The sequence below is a fragment of the Felis catus genome, chromosome F1, assembly GCF_018350175.1.
Source record: "Felis catus isolate Fca126 chromosome F1, F.catus_Fca126_mat1.0, whole genome shotgun sequence".
In the NCBI taxonomy this organism is placed as follows: domain Eukaryota; kingdom Metazoa; phylum Chordata; class Mammalia; order Carnivora; family Felidae; genus Felis; species Felis catus.
Window position 1 is genome coordinate 37,721,236 of NC_058384.1, and position 21,711 is coordinate 37,742,946.

Below are 21,711 nucleotides of genomic sequence, written 5' to 3' on the forward strand. Positions count from 1 at the left end.
GCCTCAAGTCATGATCTCACACTTTGTGAGTTTGAGCTCCACATCAGGCTCTGTGCTGACAGCTCAGAGCCTGGAGCCTGCTTTGGATTCTGTGTCTCCCTCTCTCTCTGCCCCTCCCCAGCTGGTTCTCTCTCTCTCTCTCTCTCTCTCTCTCTCTCTCTCTCTCTCTCTCTCAAAAATGAAGAAACATTACCAATTTTTTTAAATTAATATTTCAAGCAATGAATGTACCATTGAGATTCCTACATTTTTATATCCTGCAGAACATTTCATTATAGACTGCTTCTTCACTTAGTACATAAGAGTTCTCTACAGAAAATGTCTATTAAAAATAATACAAAACCAACATAACTCATTTTCCATCGAGATAAGAGAAGAAATAAGAAATGTCTAGACATGTGGTTCTCAACCAAGGGCAATGCCTAGTAATATTGTGGTGAGAGAGGGATGCTACTAGCATCTGGTGAGTAGAGGCCAAGGATGCTGATTAAAAATGCTACAATGTACAATCCCCCATGCCAAAGAATTATCTGGTTCAAAACATCAGTAGTGCCTCTGTTGAGGAACCCTGGCCTAGAAAGAAATTAAGTCCTATTTAGACAATATAATTTCATCATAGCTATTATCATTTTCATGATACCCACTTGAGAAATCAAAGCCTTCCATCATAGCCAAATAACTATGGAACATGAATTAAATTTCCTTTTCTTATACTTAAAATGTCCACATCCACACTAGCCCTTAAGATCTGAAGAGAGCTTTTCTTCTCGGTGGAGAAACCATAGCTAATTATTACAGACCAGCACTGAATCCCCTCTTACAAGCTAATATTTTGGCACTGGTGTTTTGAGTTATATGGCACATTGCCTTGTGTGAATGTTCAATTTTGTTAACCAATTCTTGTCCTAAAAACGTTATTTACTTAAAATGGGACTTCAACTTGAAAAAACGAGCAGTCACTTCACAATCTATATAAATACTTCTTCTAACAAGATTTTCGTTTACATTTCTTCTCTTTCTACATTTCTTTTATGACTGAGCACTATAAATCAAGTGTTTTATGGAGCTGATAAATACTAAAGCACAGCTCAGTTTCTAAATGAAATCCATTTTTGATTCATAAACATTTTCACTGTGTAGTTCAGCAACCCCTACAATAGTTCTGAAGAAGTTCCCTCCAGCATATGTGATGGCTTTTTCCTTTGTTAGCCAAAGGATGTTTCTTGGCTTCTTTTGCTAAAGATGCCATTCAAAATTTAGTATAATTGTGCAACATAAAAATTAACAATGGAAAAATGTCGTGCGTATGTAATTTATCTGGCAATATAAATAGCAGATTGGGAATATTGTGTTTTCGTGCATTCGGATTTGAATTTTCATTGAGTTAGATCCGTTGCCACTATCTACGCAAGGGGGGTATGACACACAGCTGAATTTCCTTGTCCCTGAAGATTCTAGAAGAGGTAGTTTTATGTCAAGCCTAATGATCTCTGCAGTGTTTGATCATAGATATCATTATTAAGAATACACATACCACATACCTACAAACTCTGATGTCAGCCGTGGGTTTCTTCATACACCATTAAGACAAGACATATCAAACCCAATTCTTACAGATGAGTTTATGAAAGAGCTAGGAAAATTAATCACGTTCATCCTCATTTGTTCTGATTTCCCCCACTTTTTTGGCTAAGAGAATGCAATATTTCCGTAAGTCTGCATTCATTATACTATAGTGCTCCATATTTTATATATCATTACTTAAAGTATGACAATCATAGAGACAATACAGATCGTGATGCTGTTTAACTAAATCTGAAGTCCCTAAAACACAAGTTAAAATTAAACCTGAAAGCTACCACAAAATTTTTGTGTAACTTTTTTTAAAAATTTGATGTCACTTAGATCTGTCCTCGGTGTTCTGGGACTGAAACATACGCCCTAAATAAGTAGCAAGTAGCATTTAATTATGGAAACTGAAAACAACCTAAGTATTACCACTTCAGCAAAATGTTCATTTTTAACTGCAGACATAGGCATCTTTTAATTATTTGCATCAAAACATACTTAGAACTAAAAAGTTAAACAGTACAATTTCTTAGGTATATCTAGACTTGCATTTTTAACCTTAAGGCAGCGTGGCAGGCTTTTTAAAGCTCAGACAGTCTACTTGTTTACTTTACAAAAATACTCATTTCCAGTAACATCACCACACATATTTCTATGTGATGTTTCCAACACTAATCTGAGTAAATCTTTCTTTCTTTCTTTCTTTCTTTCTTTCTTTCTTTCTTTCTTTCTTTCTTTCTGTCTTTCTTTCTGTCTTTCTGTCTTTTTTTATGCCTTGATATCCTAAAGAACTAGAAAGTCAGCTTAGGGGTATAATTAAAAATTTAAAAGCTTTGTTTTATAAATGTTTTTTTGTATGCATGATACCTTAGGGATTTTTTAAACATTAAGTAGTCATGTCTTCAAGAATATACTATTTTTTCTACAGGATACCACCAACTGCCTCTAATAATAAGGTCTAACTGTCTACAGTGGATTTCCTCCTCACCCCACTTCTGCCAATTCTTATAGGAATACTTATAAGTGAAAAAATAAGAATTTGTCTTATTTTTTTAAGAACACAATGTTAGTAATGGAAAAAGAACTTCTGAATTTCCAACCCAACTTATGAAATAACTTACCTTCTTTTCTTATGGGCAATCCTTTTTTTTTTTCTGGTTAAAATTACAAAACTGTGAGTAATATATAATCAGAACATAAAAACATCAAAAGGGGATTATATTTGTATACAAAAATAATGTTCATTTATATAGGTAATTTGAGCTGGCTTACATATTATACATACACAGAAGTCAGATAATGTATTAACAATGAAAGTAAGTTTTATTATATGAATAATATCCCCAGGCAATTTCAATGTATGTTATCAACTACTGAATGATAGTTTTATTTTACTGCATATGTATTTTAATGGTTATATCTCATCTCAAAGATTTGTAACCAGTTTCTGGGAAAATATTTTCTTTGTCTAAATATATGCAAAACTAAAATTAAACCAATGACATTTATAGACAAACAGAATGACTTAGAACAGATTATTTTCTGGGCTTCATTTTCTTCATTTCAATATGAGAGCTGTATTACAAAATTTCTATGCTTTCTACCAACTCTCTGATTCTGTTAATTCCAATAAAAATAAGGATAAAGCCAAATTATGGAATGAAACTCTCAAGATCATAGTCAGTATTATGTAAGCTAGAAAGACCTCTATATTTCTTATTATTTTATGGGCGATCCTGTCACTATAATAATTCATTCTTCAAATTACTGCATCTACAAATTTGATTGTCTGACACCCATATGTACCTACATGTTCTTCAAAACCACCCTAAGGAAGGGGCTTTTTCTGAAAATCTAAAGCCACATCATGTTCAAGAATGAACTAGTCTCTGGCCAAATGAAGGAACCCTTTGAGATGCAGTGTCTCCTTTTATAACATGTTCTCTGTTTTCTAGCAGCACAGAGAATGGGATTGGTAGTTAAAGGCCAAGCAACTAAGATTAAAATAGAAGGCTTAAAAACATATATAAATATAGAAATTAAAAATATAAATGCATATAAATATAAATACATATAAATAATATAAATATGTATAAATACATATAAATATAAAATATAAATACATATAAATACATATATATATACATATATATATGAGAAAGAAAGTAATAGATGGAATTGTCAAAGATAGGCATAGAATCAAATGGGAAGTGGGAGACACGGGTGTGGGAAAGAGGAAAGAAGCCAGGACAACTGGAAAAGGGATCCAGCAAGGAATCCCCAACATTTACTGCATCTTTACCACTGAAGGCCTGATTTACTGTTACATTTTGAAGGGCATTCTTCCCAGACTCTATGCTTAAGTAGCCATATCTTTAAACTGCCTGACTCCAACAGCTGATGCGGTTACCACCACAAAAATAGAAATTATGGCTTTCAACCCTTCATTTTATCCCTCTTACCTATAATCCTCTAGTTCCAGTCTGTCTGACCACTTGACAAAGTGTTTTGTATTTTTTTTTGGTTGTTATTGGTGTGTGTGTGTGTGTGTGTGTGTGTGTGTGTGTTTAATTAGTGCAGCTTTGTGGGACCACTTAAATGTGCTTTACACACAGAGAATAGTAGACATCCCCGGAAACTCTGGATGAGGAAAGAAAAATCCTGCTGGGAGCAAAAATGGCCCAGAGGGCCTACAATAATGATTCTCATAATTAAGGTGGTCATGTGTCTTATTCACAGGCATCATGTATCTGGAGGTCTTTTTGAAAAACTGCTAAGATTCTTTACAGATTTTACATAGAGATTTTTTTTTTCAAAGGCTCCCTGGTCTGTTTCCACATGTGTGTTGTTTAGTTAGGTCCTTCAAATGCTTCAAGGTTTACTTTTATATTTAAAAAGGGTAAAAATGAAGGCTATTATCTGAATACAGCATTGCCTTCAGTGGCATCAAGATGCTTATTATAACTGCCCTGATGAGACAGTCAAAGTGACGCATGGCTCCCAGTACTTTCTAATGTGTATTTAGGTGCCCTGTCAGATGGCTCGCCTGAGTGATGTGGCATATATTTGATGAAAGGACAGTAAACAAGATCAATTATAAAAGACATTTGCTAATGAGAGGAAGAAAAGGAAGAGAGAGAGAGAGACTGGGGGAAAAAAAAAGAAAAAATTATCTGTAATGGAAAGAACAAAGCATTGCAACCAAACTAAAGAAATGAACTAAAAGAAATTTCATACCTTAATTATGTCCTAATTTTAGGGTACAGCTGTATCCTCTTTGGAGACAATGTATTTCTCCAACTTTTGTGGGACTCCACTGAAGATGGAGATCCAATTGCTTTCAGTTTCCTTTATGGATTTGTTGCTAATTTTGCCAAGATCCCTGTACAAAACAAAAAGAGATATTATGTGAAACTCAAGCCATGCTAAGCAAATTAGCTAAAATTGATTTTTATCCTCTTATGGGGATGTTTTCCAATCCAACAATCCACAGAGATCTACCAACTTTTCATAGCCTAAGTTTTTTTTTTTCTTTCCTAAGGCTACTAATTTGGCCCTAGAAACATTGTCTGGGTTTCCCCATAAAATGTCAAGTAAAAACCAGAAGCCCCTGAAAATATAAAACAAACACTTTTGGCTACCTTCAATATGCTAATTAATTATAAGGGTTCATTTTCCTTTGGATGTAATCTCCATGTTTCAAAAGGTTTTTATAATATTACCTACTATTAGTACAATTGATAGATAATCTAGATTTTATTCCCAGACATATTAAATATCTTTGCTTTGTTTTCATCATCTAATTTCTCTAAAGAGACTAATTTGTCTAAATAATATAATGCTATTTTATATCATTATTCTAGTCTATGATAGCAGTTGAATTTTCCGAAAGGAAAATATTGAATGTGATGAAGCAAAGTGGTGTTCTCCCTTTCAATTAGGTTAAATGAGGACAAGAACTTGTATTATTTTCCTTTTTACTACTGAATTAGGGAATCCTGTTATTTGGTTAAAAAATTATTCTGGGAAACACTGTTTAGAATTAATAAGTTTGTTGACCTTTTCAGGTTAGACATACATATTCTGTCTTCAAGAATAGATTTCTGTTAAAAGATTATCAATAGTTTCCCCAATATCCTCCAGATAACAACATGCTTTATTTTCATAATTTTCTTCTGGGTTCATCGGCATCTGAGGTCATGCGCTGGGGACTGAGGAAGCACAACTTAAGAGGTGTGGATGACACTGTCCTGGGCTGGGACCGCTAGGACATGTATTGAACCACTTGGCACATCCTCCGCTGCTATTCCCAAGTCTTCTGAGGCGGTGGGCTTGGCAGGGAGGGGCGGGGCCTAAGATAACTAGTTCTTTCTGTTCAGAGTTTTGGACCTTATGCTGATTCATTTTGGCTCACTCAGCTACTCTGTGCATATCCACTTAGCAGAAAAATGACTACCGGGGGAGAAAGTTAATGTAAATATGTGACATGTACTTCAAGAAATTTGAAATCACAGAGTATCAGATTCCAAGTTACAGAAACATTCTGAAATGTGTACCAAGACATCAATTAACCGGTCTGTGGTGTGGTAATTACATAGTTTTTGCCTGATTTATTTTACTGAATTCACCAGGGGCTTCCTATCTCTATTAATGACATGAGATTTCTCTTCATATTAAACCTTGAAAATTGAAATACAACAGTGGGTGCCTGGGTGGTTCAGTAGGTTAAGTGCCCTATTCTTTTTTTTTTTTTTTTTTTTTTTTTTTTTTTAATGTTTACTTATTCTTGAGGGAGAGATAGAGTGCGAGTGGGGGCGGGGCAGAGAGAGAAGGAGACACAGAATCTGAAGTAGGCTCCAGGCTCCCAGCTTCCAGCACAGACACGGGCTGGAACACACAAGCTGTGAGATCATGACCTGAGCCAAAGTCTGATGCCCAACTGACTGAGCCACCCAGGTGCCCCTAGGTGCCCTATTCTTGATTTCAGCTCAGGTCACGGTCTCACAGTTGGTGGGTTCAAGCCCCACGTAGGGCTCCATACTCAATGTGGACCTTGTTTTGAGATTCTCTTTCTCCCCCTCTCTCTTCCCCTCCCCCTGCTCATATGCACAAGCTCTCACTCTCTTGCTCTCGCTCTCTCTCTCAAAAATAAACAGTAACAAATAAATAAAAACACAGTAAAAGTTTTGTACTCCCGTCCCACTGAGCACACTGCATGTTAGCACTTTGGAGCCAACACCAGCTTAGAAGATTAATCCCCACTTTCCTATGACTGACAAAACTCCTCATATTATACACAGGGAAACTGAGACTCAGAAACTCACTAAAATTACAGAGGGTTGAATATGCATAATAAATTATGCTCCTAAACTCCCAAATATATATTCCACTCCTTTTTGATGGCAAATAGGTGAACACTTTTAACTCTTAGATTATTTTTAATATCCTAATTGAAATATCAGTTTTATTAATGTTATAAATATCTTGTTCAAAATGCTGTCTAGTATTTTCATTTGATGGGAAAGGATAGCTAGAATGCATCCTGATATGAATATTGTGGGAACAAAGAGTTTGTGCAAAGCATTTTAGTGGTCATAGGAATTACCTAATATCCTCATTTCCCCCCAGCCGTCTCTTATGAGACTATGAAGTAATTAGTTTCCTCTCTCTCTCTCTCTCTCTCTCTCTCTCTCTCTCTCTCCCTCTCTCTCTCTCTCTCTGATATTCCTATTGATGAAAGGGATTTAAGAACTATAGGGGCTTCAAAGGGAGTGGCAGAGTACAAAATGTGTCCTCAATTTTTAAAAACTTTATTGTAATTTTTTTTAATTAAAATATTCCCAGCACACTTCTTTGGTCTATAACCCTTGACAGCTGGTATTAACTACATTTTAACCTGTTAATGGTCTAACACTTTCAACACATACTAAGTAAATTCCAACTATTCGGCAAATATTGAGCCTATCTATGAAGGACAGCATGCTATTGAATGGATTAGGTCAGGATTGCAAGCAGGCCCAATTTGAGAGAGAAGAAAACGTAAGCAGTGAGCTCTTGGACATCGGTCTTAGAAATATTTGGGGGCAACCAGTCTCCTCAGACAAGGGCAAAAAAAAAAAAAGCTAAAATAAACCAATGGGATGACATCAAACGAAAACATTTTTTACACAGCTAAGGAAACCATCAACAAAACAAAAGAGCAACCTACTGATTGGAAGAAGATATTTGCAAATCATACATCTGATAAGAGGTTAATATTCAGAATTATAAAGAATGTACACAGCTTAATATAAACCTCCCACAACCTGATTTTAAAAAGGGCAGAGGACCTAAACAGAACATTATTCCAAAGAAGACATACAGATACCCAGCAGACACACAAAAAGATGCTCAACATCACTAATTATCAGGGAAATGCAAATCAAAGCCACAATGAGACATCACCTCACACCTGTCAGAATGGCTATCATCAAGAAGACAAAAAATAACAAGTGTTGGTGAGGATGCGGAGAAAAGGAAACCCTCATATACTGTTGGTGAAAATGTAAATTGGTAGAGCCACGCTGGTCAACAGTACGGAGTCAAAAAATTAAAAAACATATATACCATATGATCCAGCAATTCCATTTCTTTTTTTTTTTTTTCAACGTTTTTATTTATTTTTGGGACAGAGAGAGACAGAGCATGAATGGGGGAGGGGCAGAGAGAGAGAGGGAGATACAGAATCGGAAACAGGCTCCAGGCTCTGAGCCATCAGCCCAGAGCCAGACGCGGGGCTCGAACTCCCGGACCGCGAGATCGTGACCTGGCTGAAGTCGGACGCTTAACCGACTGCGCCACCCAGGCGCCCCCAGCAATTCCATTTCTGAGTAAGTATCTAAGAAAATAAAAGCACCAGTTAAAATATATATACATGTACCTCTTTCTTCCTTGCGACATTATTTACAATAGCCAAAATATCGAAGCAACTTGTGTCCATCCATAAATGAACAGATAAAGAAGATGCGGTGTATATGTACAATAAAATATTACTCAGCCATAAAAAGAATGAAATCTTGCCATTTGTGACAACATGGATGGACCTTCAGGGTATTATGCAAAGTGAAATAAGTCAGGTAGAGAAAGACAAATACTGTATGATTTCACGTATGTGTGAATCTAAAAAAACAAAACAAATAAAAAAAAAACAGAAATAGACTCACTGATGCAGGAAATAAGCTATTGGGTACCAGAGTGAGGAGGGTTTAGGAGGTTTGCAAAATAAGTGAAGGGGATTAAGAGACACAAATTTACAGTTACAAAATAAGTAAGTCATGGGTATATAATGTACAGCATCGGGAATATAGTCAATAACATTGTAATAACTTTCTATGGCGATGGTAACTAAATATAGCAAATGACTATGATGTACACCTGAACCTAACAGAATATTGTATATAAATTATACTTCAATACAAACTTTTAAAAAATAAACAAAAATGACCTCAGTCACTTTTCATATACTGAATTTGCTTTGCATGGTATATGAAGTTAAAGATTTACAAACACAAACCAAAGTTAAAAATCTAAGAAGGCAGGTGGGAGAAATCCTTTCCTTGCATGAAAAGATTTTTTTTCAATTTTTTTTCATGTTTATTTATTTTTGAGAGACACAGAGAGCAAACAGAGGAGGGGTAGAGAAAGAGGGAGACACAGAATCCAAAACAGGCTCCAGGCTCGGAGCTGTCAGCACAGAGCCCGGCTTGGAGCTTGAACCCACAAACCAGGAGATCATGACCTGAATTGAAGTCGGACACTTAACTGACTGAACCACCCAAGCAGCCCTAAAAAGATTATTATTTTTTTTTAATTTTAGATGTTTATTTTACTTTTGAAAGAGAGAGAGAGAGAGGAGAGAGAGAGAGAGGGAGGGCGGGAGGGAGAGAGAGAGAGAAAGAGAGAGAGAGAGAGAGAGAGAGCATGAGTGGGGAAGGAGCAGAGAGAGGGAGAGAGGGAGACACAGAATCTGAAACAGGCTCCATGCTCCTCACGGAGTGCAAGAACATGACCTGAGCAGAAGTTGGCGCTTAACCGACGGAGCCACCCAGGCGCCCCTGAAAAGATTATTTTAAATCAAACCTTTCACCTCTCTTTCTCTCCATTTCTCTCTTTCTCTTTCTGTCTCTCTCTTCCCCTCTTTCTCTGTGTATTTATTTATAATATCACTTGAAGATATGTTATGGATGGATTCCCTGATTCATTTTGTTATTTCTTCCTTTTTCACATATTTCTCTTTTCATCCCTAAATGTTACCCTGGCCTGTATGAATCTAGGTAGGAAGAAAAACACAAAGCATGACCTTCCATAGCAAGTGATGATCTTCCTTTGTCTCCCAGGCTGAGCCCCTGCACCCACACACTGCCTGGCGTGTGGAGACCAACCAGACGGCCCTCACTGTTAGATGCCAGAAGGGACTATGTAAGCCAAGGGCCCTGGGCTCACAAGCTAAAACTTGCATGCTTGGCAAGGCTCAGATGCCAAGGTTTGAATCTCTAATAAACCACTCGCTGCCTCTCCAGTAATGATACCCTGGGGCTGCTGGGAGGGGATTCTTTTTATAGGAAACATACTCATAAGGATTTAATATTATCTTTCTGAACCCTTTGATTCAATAGGTTTTTTTTTTTAACTTTCCCCCTTTATTTTGTAGACCCAGTGATGTGAGCCAGTGTTAATTCTTTATGCAACAGTAGTATGTAATCAACATCTCTCTACTGAGCTCAAGATTCTTTTTTCTTTTTTAACCATGTGCTTAAAAAAATAAAATATCTTGCCACTGAATGTCTTTTTACAGACTGAAAAGACTTTTAGGTTAAACAACATTTGTTAGGCTTTGATGCAATCAAATGCAATTTCAATCTTCTTGAAATATTCAGCCCTGCCTCTCTAAAATTGCACATATGTGTCAGCTTTCAATTTTTTCTCACTAGTGTTTTACACATGAAATCTATTTTCACTGAGAAAATGGAATCTTTGTGTCTTTGTCTCTCCGTGTACTGCTTTCAGGCATGTTCTGGCAGGGGCTTTGACTATCGAGGCACTGGGGGAGGGGCCTGGCAGTCATTTGTCAGCTTTTCTTGCATCTGTAATTTCTGGCCACTCAGCAGTATTAGAGGGTCTCACAAGCGGGGTGAGGAGAGTGGGGGGAGAGCTTGTCATTGATGAAAGCCAAACTCCAAATAACTGCCCGATGTTAATGACCGAAGAGAGAAAGGAGAGTCTGAAAAACTTTTATTGTGCTTTAATGAAAAAGATTTTTTTGGGGGAGATGGCTAATTTACAAAATTGCACATGGTAACATTTTCAGATCTCAGTTTAGAAAGCCCCTGTCCATATTATGTTACCGATTTCATTGCTTTTAGCTTGGCAATGGCTCATGAAACTATTTTAATTTTCCACCAGTGGCTTCTGGTTATTTCTGCCCTTATTTCCTCGTAACATAACTGACAGCCCAATTAAACATCTGCATTTTTTAATCTGGACTTTCCTCCCATAACTATTTTGCTTTTCTTCTAAAACTTCCAGATGTTTTGGCTCCTTTATGATTTTAATGCATGCAAGTATATTTGCTCCTATTTCAAAGACACAGAGCTAGATGGACTGACCATATGTTTCTACATAAAAAGCTTTGTAATACACCAATAATATGATCAGTGTTTTTGTCTCTTTACGGATTCACTTACGTTAGAATATATCTTATTGTGTTTTAGCACTTGACTATGAGTTGATCATTGAAACATTTTTGAGGGTTGAGTTCAGAATTCACAGTGTGAAATGTTAATTAATTGTTGTGGCCAATGAAGAAAGTATCCAACTCTGTTATCTCAGTGTCTAGTCTTAGGAATAGAAGCTGCTGTGATTTGTTTATTATTTTTGTCCTTTTTTTTTTTTTCTGGGAGAGATAAGAAGTTGTAAGCTATGTGAGACAACAATGTATTTTAACTCAGTTTCCGGCTTTGTACAGACATTAAAGGAATCATCAATATCTTGCCTTGGAAGTGTCTGGACAAGAGTTAAAAGAGTCTCTAATATATTTCAAGAAAACCTGTTTCCCATAATTAATAACAGGAAGCGGGGTAAACAGACATTTGCTGACAAATGAAACTGAAAACAGTAACATATACACAGAAACGTGGGAAATGAAACAATGCATCATTGTACGGTTACACCACAGTGGCTCCATTACCACGGACTTATGCAATACTCACATAAAACTCCAGAGTAAATGATCATTAATTTTACATTTCAAGTCAATTTCTGACCATTCAAACACACGCTTGTAGAGTGTAATCCTTTCTCCCACTGGTTAGTATTTGAAGTGATCTCAGGTTATTTGTGTGCTTAACATTTAGGCAGAAAAGCCTTATTTCTGGAAAACAGAATTTCTAGACAATCAAATAAATATGAAGGAGGGCAATCTTTTTTTTTTTTTACCATTATTATGAGATTTTTAAAGCCTATTCTTACTGCAAACTCTGGAAATGAGAACACTTAATAGGATAATTTTGGTGTGTGTAAGATTGTTTTATTTGGAGTGGGAGGGGGTATATAATCATAAAGTCTCAGGCAAACTAAATGCAAAGTCATTAATTAGACAGGCGCAAAGGATCACTGGGAACTTGACCCACTTGTGCTAAAGCTTCAGACAAAGCTTCCCTGGGAAGTAATGTGTCTTTATCTTCCAATTGTATCATACAGTGGGGCTCTCTGATCTTAGTACTGACCTCGGAAGCAGCAAATTGATGTGATATGTGGTTTCCCTGCTTCTTAGAAACACTGAATTCGATTTGAATTTGTTTGTTTAATTCTTTTTTTTTTTTTTTTTTACATCAGTAGCCACTTAATTTGCAGTTAATTTTTAGGTATAAATGGCAATCCTTTAAGCAACACTGTCTTACTACATTTTAAAGGTAATTATCCATCCAAGAACTGCTAAGTGCAAAATGAAGCTTTATCAAATGTTTATTTCTGGTTTTAGAGGATGAATAGGGAAATAAAAAATTATGGCAAAAGTGAGGAAATGTTTTTGTTTTATGATAAACTACGTTGCAAATTAAAGGATGTATTTTGATGATTCTAGTGTAATAAGGAGAAATCTAAACTGTGTTACACAGCCAGAGCTATGTGTTTTCCTGGTGAGCTCCTAGTAAGTCACATCTGAACACTAGAGCAATGAGAATAGAATGTATTCTGGGTACTAGGGGCAGTGGTATTTGTCCATGTGTAATATACATACATGTAACTGAACTAGCAAAATCTGCAATAAATATAAATTTAAAGCAGAGTAAGTCTAATTAAAAATAAATGTGAATTTTCCTATTATATATATGTGTGGATAAGGAAAAGTAAATGTGACACACTTTATCTCCAGAATCTTTTAGTCATTGTGGATTTTGAAACCCACAAAATGAATATCTTTAATTTAAAGAAAAAATGAATTGGAAAAATATAAGGATAAATCTTTGTTAATTGAAAGTGCAAGTAAAATATTTTCTAAGCTGTAAAATGTAATAAGTTTGTAGAAGAGCAAGAAAAGTGTGTAAAATTTTAAATGATTAAATTTAAAGCATACTTATTTGGATTTTTTTGAAGTAGGGAATGAACCACACACATTGATTATGAAGAATATGGCAGTTATTCAGAATACTTTTTGTAAGAAAAACATAAATTAATAAATCCTAAATTACAAGAAATGTCATCACACTTCTCTTTTGTTAGATCCTTAAAGAAAAGTAAAGCCCAGCAGGTTTAGTCCTAGGATTATGCCATTTGCAAATTGATGCTTTTAAATACATAAAATATTTTTCCAAAATTCTTAGGTAAAGGATTTTCTTGAAAGACTTTAAGTATAAGCTAAAATCTATTAATTATTAACCATAAATTTATATGGAAGCAATGAAGATACACTTAAAAATATTTGTCTTCACAGGCAGACTCATTATTGTATGCACTCCTGTCAGAGTATTTAAAGTTGTTCTTGGAAATGGTTCTTCCTAAAGATGATATAGATGATATGAGTTACATTGTCCAATGAAATGATCCCAGAGCCACTCAAGATCTGGTTACACTTATTTCTCAGGTGGGTTGAATAGGGTCACCAATGCCTGGCAAGGATACCTCCCCTCTTTCCTTTGACTCCATCAGAGCACGATGTACTAGTTCTTAGATGAACCTGATGGGGAAATTTCGGTGCATTTATCAAGAGAATAACAATGAGCTCTGCACATAATTGCCACAGAGTCAGTAAATCATCTTGCTTATGTAGGAAAGTACTAACTACAATTTCATTTCCTAAAAATGCAGTCTGGAAAGAAAAAAATATAATGGACATGAATCTCAGTATTACATTGGGCTTGGAACAATATTTTGATCCAAGAGCTAAAACAGATAAAGCAAAGTTAGACTTGTGTAAATTTTCTAATGGTGACACCTTTGGGTTCAAGTGGCTTGTGTACAGCATATGAATTTCACTCTTCTGTTTGTCCATCACATAAATCTAGGTTTGATGGCTTCTTGTTTGATGGCACTGTTTTCTAGTTTTCATTTGTGTTTTAGGAAACTGCCCCAGGAAACACCGAAAATCTATCACCTGACTTCTGCCTTTCCCTTTTTTATTTTTATTTATGTACGTGTGTATTTACATACTTAGCCCTTTGTAAATTTTCTCTAAAGGGTATTTCAAATAGGTACAACTTGGATATGAATGGAAGCCGGCAAAATTATTTCTTGACTGCATGATGACGCTTGCCTTCTAACATCATTAGTAGCTCCTGTGGTCTACCCGGCACCTAGCAAATTCCCAATATAAGCTGGAAATTTCTGCTATGACTGTCAGGTGCAAGGTGGTCAATCTCCATTTACACCATTGACTGAAGAGCTAGGAAACAGCTGGGGTATTGGTCCAACTCTCTAACAGGGAATGTAGCAGTTTCAATACCCCCACCCTGCTCCCCCTTGAGCTTCATTGTTATCATCAAACAAAACTCTAAAAACTATTCCACACTTCTCAAAACGAGGAGATTCTTCCAAACTTCAACCAGGTTTCTGGAGCTCTTTTTGCCTTGCATTTTTGTGTGCTTGAGTTAGCACATTTCAATATATTTCCTGTTATTGTCATCTTTCTAAACAATGCAACCTGCAATATACCAAACCTATTGATGGAAAACATGTTATTTGGTTAATAATGTGCTAGCAGCAGAAACTATTGAGATTGAAGACCAGTTTTTAAATACCCAAGCATGAATAAATGGTGGTTTTGGTGGCACTTACGTTGGAGTAACAATTAAAATTTTATCTGTAGTATAAATATAGATCAGGACTGGACATGTACGTGGTCTATAAATACCAGGAATGCTGATTCTTCTGTAATGAACAATAGAACATGTCTAAGATATAAACATCACCCTTTCTATTTTTTGCCTTACAATCAGGGCAAATGGCGAACTATTACTGCCATTAATTAATATTATTCTTCTTTCATTTTCTTTTCCTACCAGTTTTGTGTAGTACTCCTTCAAAGAAAACCAAATTTGCTTTGCTAGAAGGGAAATTAGGTGTATAAGTTTTAATTTTAGAAAGCAAAAGCATAAAGTTTGTCTTGGTAGCTTAACAGGTACAATATATTACATCCAAAATATATTCGGAAGCTGATCTAGTTCTGCTTTACAAAATCTGTGGGAATTTAAGAATGAAAATAACTTTAAAGTATAATTTGCAGTTTTTAAATGTAAATGAAAAATTTGAATGACATTGCTTAAAGAGAATTCCTGAAGTTTTAAGAGGCTGTGATTTACTTAAAGATTGCTTAGAAAACCTAAGGATGCATCACGAATTTTGTTAAATTTTATTTGCTTCCAGATAAAAGGTTTATTGAAACTTTTAAAACATGGTACATAAATTCTCCATGAAAGGAAACTGGAACAATGTGTGCACAACTTTTGGGGACCGATGCTGTTCAATTCTACATTTCTATTCTGCATGGGATACAATATCCCTGAAGTTTTCGGCTCACTTTTATTGAAGAGTGATGAATAGGCATGTCAAATTGTGCACAGAGAATGGGACACAAATCAGCTCTGCTTGTTTCTGTTTTTTTTTTTTCGTTCCCTAAATAAGTATTTATTGCTCATATAAACAGGGGGCGTGCCCTTTTATTTGGCAGCCCGGATTTCTTCCTTGTGGTCCACATTTCACAGGATGGGAATAGAACCAACAGCCGTTTGCACATCTAGGAAAGGGGTGTATTGAATAGGAAAACCACAAATTTTCTTTTCTTTCTGGTATGCCTTGCACTTTCTCTTGTAAATTCCATGGCCGCATATAGTGATCAAGCCAAACTTACTACACGAGTTCAAATTACAATTTCAGAAAATAAAAATTCTTCTTTTAACAATGCTTCTGAAGCAAAACCATTCAACATTTATTTTTCTTTCAGCATAGCGTACAATGTTAATCATATATAATGCAGCAATATCTTTTTTTTAATAATTAGCTCTTACAAAGTTAACATGTAGATTATGAAATTTATTGTCAATACAGTATGAAAAGAAAACTTCTTTATTTTTTATATTTTGTTACTACATTTCCATGTATAATTTCAAGAAGAATTATTTGGTTATGTTGTAAGGCTCTATGAGAAAATATTCCTAATGCTAATTATTAGTTTCAGAAACTTAAATATTTGAGATATTTGTGGTTTTGAGGGGCAATGTATTTTTTTGTTAATGGGATTAGAAAATTTTGGGCCCTGGAACCTAACAAAACTACCAAATAGCTATTTCATTATACTCTTTCATCATACTTAGTATGCTCATTGAAAACAGAACAGAACGTTAAATAGAAGACACAGAGGATAATACACTCCAATTTCTACTCTTACATAATCTTTTGAAAACATCTAAAATATGCAATCAGGGTTTAAGCATGCCTGGCTTTCAATCAAACCAATTTTTAGAAAGATAGGGTTGAGCATCAGTGGCTCTAAGAGAATAAATTATTCTATCCTACTTATAGTGAATCTACATGCATCCATTATAGCATCTCCTAAGACAGGAAAAATCACTTGTTCCTCTTAACATCTGTATGGGAACATGAAAGATTTGCATTGGAAGCATCCTTGGACCCAACGATACTCTACGTAACAAATATAGAGTGCCATCTTGAATGCCCTTGGTGACTGTACATGTTTAAACACTGTTCCTTTCTGTATTTTAATATATTCTCAGTCCAGTAAATATGCATGGAATGAGTAGCCCTGGTAGAAGATGGTTGATGTTTCCTATTTCTTATGCTCCACATCTTCTATACTCACATCTGCAAATTCTCCTATGGTCAAAGATTAATTAGCACAATCATTGAGGAAAAAAAAAAAAAGACGGATCCAAAGGGAAACTATCTTAAGAGAGATGATGAAACTTATCTTTGATGGGACAGAAAGAGGTTAAAAATCCTCTTTGGAGAATTCTCCAAATAAAAATTCTCTTTGGATACTGAACAAAATGCCTTTTTGCCCTCTTTAAGAAGAAACAACTGGTAGGAGTCACCAGATATTATTTAGCTTCTCAAGGCTAATGGCGGGATTTTCCTCAGATCATTTAAAACAATTACTTAGGAGTCAAGTCTTCAGAAAGCAAGGGCTGTGTCCAATTCTCTGTTATTCTTCCTATCTTCTAGCCCGGATGGCAAGCATTTTAGGGACCATCTGTAGATGCACAATGCATTAAATTCTCTTTGAATTTTCAGAGGAATGAGATGGGGAAGAGAGAGAAATGAATGCTTGACTCAAGAGGCTGAGAGTTTATTTGAGTCAGGTGTGGGTCTAGTAGAAATATGCAGAGAGGATTCTTATGGAGGAAAAATGACTCATAAGAATGTGAGGGGGAAGATTTTTTAATGTCAATGTCCATATTTCCTGATTAAAATACGGACATTTGCATCATGCTTTAGCAGTCTAAATATAATAGCAACTAAGACTCTTCAAGAGTCTTAATTGCTTCAATCCTTATTCAAGAACAGGAAAAAACGAACTGGGTAGACCCTTAATGGTCCAGTAAAATGTACTACCATTACAATAAAACCTGTTAGCTGATTAGTTAATATTTTAAAGTAAATGAATAGATGATTGAGAAATTTTTTAGAATTAAAATAGGTCTTTGGCTAACATTTCACAATAAAGAATTATGTCCATAGTCAATATGTCAATATTGACTAATTATGAATTAGTCAATAGAGGGAAACTTAAATTTTTACGTTTAAAAATAGTTTGTTAAATGGTATCTTCAGGCCTGTTTTTAATAACATTTAAATTTTAAACACACATATTTAAAAACAAGGCAACAAAGAAAATATCACTAATCAAATGTCAGCATTCTCCCACATAGAGTTAAAAATCACTCAAATATGAATTTTTGCATTATTGTTTGAGGCCTATCAAATTCAAAACGTTGATAAAAAAATCATACAGGAGCCCCTGGGTGGCTCAGTTGGTTAAGCATCCCATCTTGATCTCTGCTCAGGTCATGATCTCACGGTTTGTGAGTTTGAACCCCCTGTCTGGCTCTGCACTGGCAGCATGGAGCCTGCTTGGGATCCTGTCTCTCCTTCTCTCTGCCCCTCCCCTCCTCTCAAAATAAATAAATTAATTAAAAAAAATCACTACAACAATCTTTTGAAAATAAAATGCTCATGACTTTTTAAAAAAAATTTTTAATGTTTATTTATTTTTGAAAGATTCAGAGACAGAATGTGAGTGGGTTGGGGCAGAGAGAGGGGGAGGCACAGAATCTGAAGTGGGCTCCAGGCTCCGAGCTGTCAGCACAGAGCCTGACATGGGGCTGGAACTCACAAGCTGTGAGATCATGACCTGAGCTGAAGTCGGACGCTCAACTAACTGAGCCACCCAGGCGCCCCATAAAATGCTCATGATTTTTTATGAAACTAACCATCTAGTTAATATTCAGAATTTTTCTTAATGCCAAAAATATTTTACATATGACCTTTTAGCTCAAAACTCTTCCTGGTTATGCAGAAAAAACCTGGGAAAATGTGAAAAGTGAAAAGAACAGTAGCTTTGGAGCTCTGGGATCTGGGACCTGGCTTCACTTCTGACACAAAGCATGTCACCAGGAATCTTTGAGAAGTGGGATTCATCCTAACAGATGAGCCCCCCCCCCGCCAAAGAGTAAGTGGGAAAATAATTGCCATGATAAATATGATATCATGGGGTCTCTTAGAAAAGGGACTTTTCTTTGATCAACATCTGTTAGAATTCTACTTAGTAAAAATCTGAATGAATAATTTGACCTTGGTACTATCTTAAAATATATCCAGAATCCAGCCATTCCTCACCACCCCACTGCTACCGTCCTCATACAAGACACCTGCATCTCTTGCCTGGATTGTCACCATAATGTCCTGACTGGTCTCCATCCTTTATCCTTACACATCACCACCAACCTAGCCTAACATGCTCTTCACACAGAAATCATAGTGGACCTTTTAAGTCTAGAGCCAAATCACATTAAGTCCACTGCTCAGAATAAGAGTCCAGAGCTTAACCATGTCTTGCAAGGGCTCTGCAGAATCTCCCCCACCCCATACCTTCACATTATCTCCCGCCACTGTTCCCTTGTTCACTCTGTTTTAACTCTAATGGTCACCTTACTCTTCCTCAAGCACCTTACGCACATTCCTTCCCCAGGGCATTTGCACTTGCTGTGGCCTGGTCTCAAAAGCTTTCTTTGAATATTCATATTGTTCCCACTACTTTTTTATTCAAACCTTAGCTCAGATATGATCTTATCATAGAGGTCTTCCCTGAGAGCTTTATATAAAATTTCATACCACACTTATTACCTGTCACCTTACTGATTTTATACATGTATTTACTGTAAGCAGAGAATTTGTTTGCTTATCGTTGTCTTTTCAGTAACTAAAGGAGTGTCAGTCTTAAAATATAGGTGCGCAATACATATGGAATAACAGAACTAATGACTAGCAATCAGTTTTAGAGGTATATAAGCCATAAAAATCTCTTCAGATTACATCTATTTTTGCACACCCCAGTCACCTCTTCTAATCTTGCAGTAGTATGTCTGTTTATGTGATTCACTGATTTCTCAAGGTTTATTCTTTGATGAGTTCTTTATCTGTACTTTTTAATGATTAACACTTAGGGTATACTCTCATTACAATCTGGAGAAGTCACGATTGTGTTCCGTGCTGGCCATTACTGATCACAGATTTGTAGTCATGAGAATTAAATGCAATCTATATGATAAAATGATACAACTCCTACCTGATTCCCTCAATTTCTAAGGTTTTTATATTCAGCTTATACAACTATTTTGCAACTATTTGATTATTACAATTTAGACAGAGAAAATTTAGTACTCTTAAAATTGCTAGAGCTATTTCATTCTTAGAACCAATTCTCAGATTTCCGCAGGAGTTTTTCTAAGTCCTTTACCCACCCATTCAGTATTTCAACAAATATTCACTTTGCACCTACTAGATTAAGAGCACTCTGCTGAGTGATTGAGATCCTGCCTTCAAGGATTGGTCTTCTAAGGATGAAAGACAATAACACAAGAAACAAAGTGTTAAGTGCCCTGAAAGGGATAGAGCTGAAAGGTTATTAGAGTTTAAAGAAGAGATTAAGTCCAGCAGTGATAGATAGGGAGGCGTATTGGAGAAGGTGGCATTTGAGTTGGGCCACATTTGGACATTCAGAGAAGAGCGGGGAAAAATCATTTCAATAGTAGGAAATAGCATAAGCAAACTAGGGAGGTATATGGAAAAGAAAACAATAGCTTCCCATAATAATGGGAAATCTTGGACTATGACTGTTTATACACTTAAGTTCTCTGTATAAAAATATACTAACTCCAATATACAGTAAGGCCTAAATTTAAATGCACTTGTGTATACACTTGAAAATATTCATTTCAAAAACTAAAACATCTCCATTGTTTTTCCTAGTTTTATATTTTGAAGCAAAAATAAATTTTCAATGATCACAGTAGATTAGAGAATTCTGTACGCAATAATGATACATTATCACAGGTAATGTACTCATATTTAGCTTTGAGTACTTGAAGAAAAAAAAAGAAAAAATAATATAAATTTTCAAGCCATTAGGAAATGTGCCACATATATTAGGTTACATCGTAAGTGATCAGGTATTTGCTTATGTGGCAAGATGCATGCCTTCATAGGCACATGGAGGTTGTTTTCCTGTTTTGCATACCCAATGAATACAAATATGGCAAACTTGTTGGGAGGACTTAGGGTAATACTGTTCTTCCATTTTTGTATTTCTAGTGAGAACAAACGATTTATAATTTCAGTATAACTTTCATGTTCCATCGCATTACTAACAAATAAGTGGCAAAGGAAGAGAATATTACTTCCAGTTAGAATGTCAGCATTGTGCACTTTCCACATCTGAAAGCATCTTACACTTTATATAGCATCATTTTCAAATGCAAACTGCTGTCAGTGTTCCTGTACAAAGTGGATATTGAGCAAGGCAGAGCAGTTACACGGGCATTGGGAGGCCCAAGGTACCATCAGCCCCTTTAGGAGCCAGGCACATGCTCTTAGGATTAACAAGCTAGAGTCCTTCCTTACGTGGGCTGCATTTGCTTTTTATACTTCCAAGAATAAAATTATATCTAGCCTGAAATTACCTACACTGACTTCAACATGTGCTCCAAATGTGTAAATGAGGACACAATAAAGAGGAAAATAAACGGCTGTGTGTTTTTAGTATTTTGTTTAGAGAATAAACTGTTTGGGACAAACACAAGTTATAGTTCATGTTTGGATCATTATTTTATTTTTGGCAAATATGATGTTACCTCATCTGAACGGATGCCTGAGTTATTCTTCCAAAATGCAGATTTGATCCTGCCATACTCTCTGTTCATAATCCTGGAAAGACTGAGTGACCCCTGATTACCTGATGCACAGCAAGTGCTTCATGGTTGCGTGAATGAGCCAGGTGTTTACATAAGGGCTACATGGGACTTCCAGAATAAAGAACTCCACATGTACCTATTGAATAAATGCCTCTGTAAACCCAAGGTGTTTTGTGGGAATTAG

At 35.8% G+C, this 21,711-nt stretch overlaps 1 long non-coding RNA gene across 1 annotated transcript in view; it reads right to left on the minus strand.

Annotated features, from left to right (window-relative positions):
* Positions 1-4,149: 4,149 nt before the first annotated feature.
* The window catches only part of LOC109495683, a 39,520-nt gene continuing 21,958 nt past the window's right edge, over positions 4,150-21,711 (minus strand). Inside the window, exon 2 of the long non-coding RNA XR_002739089.2 lies at positions 4,150-4,951. This is a non-coding gene — a long non-coding RNA (uncharacterized LOC109495683). The remainder of the gene's footprint in view (positions 4,952-21,711) is intronic.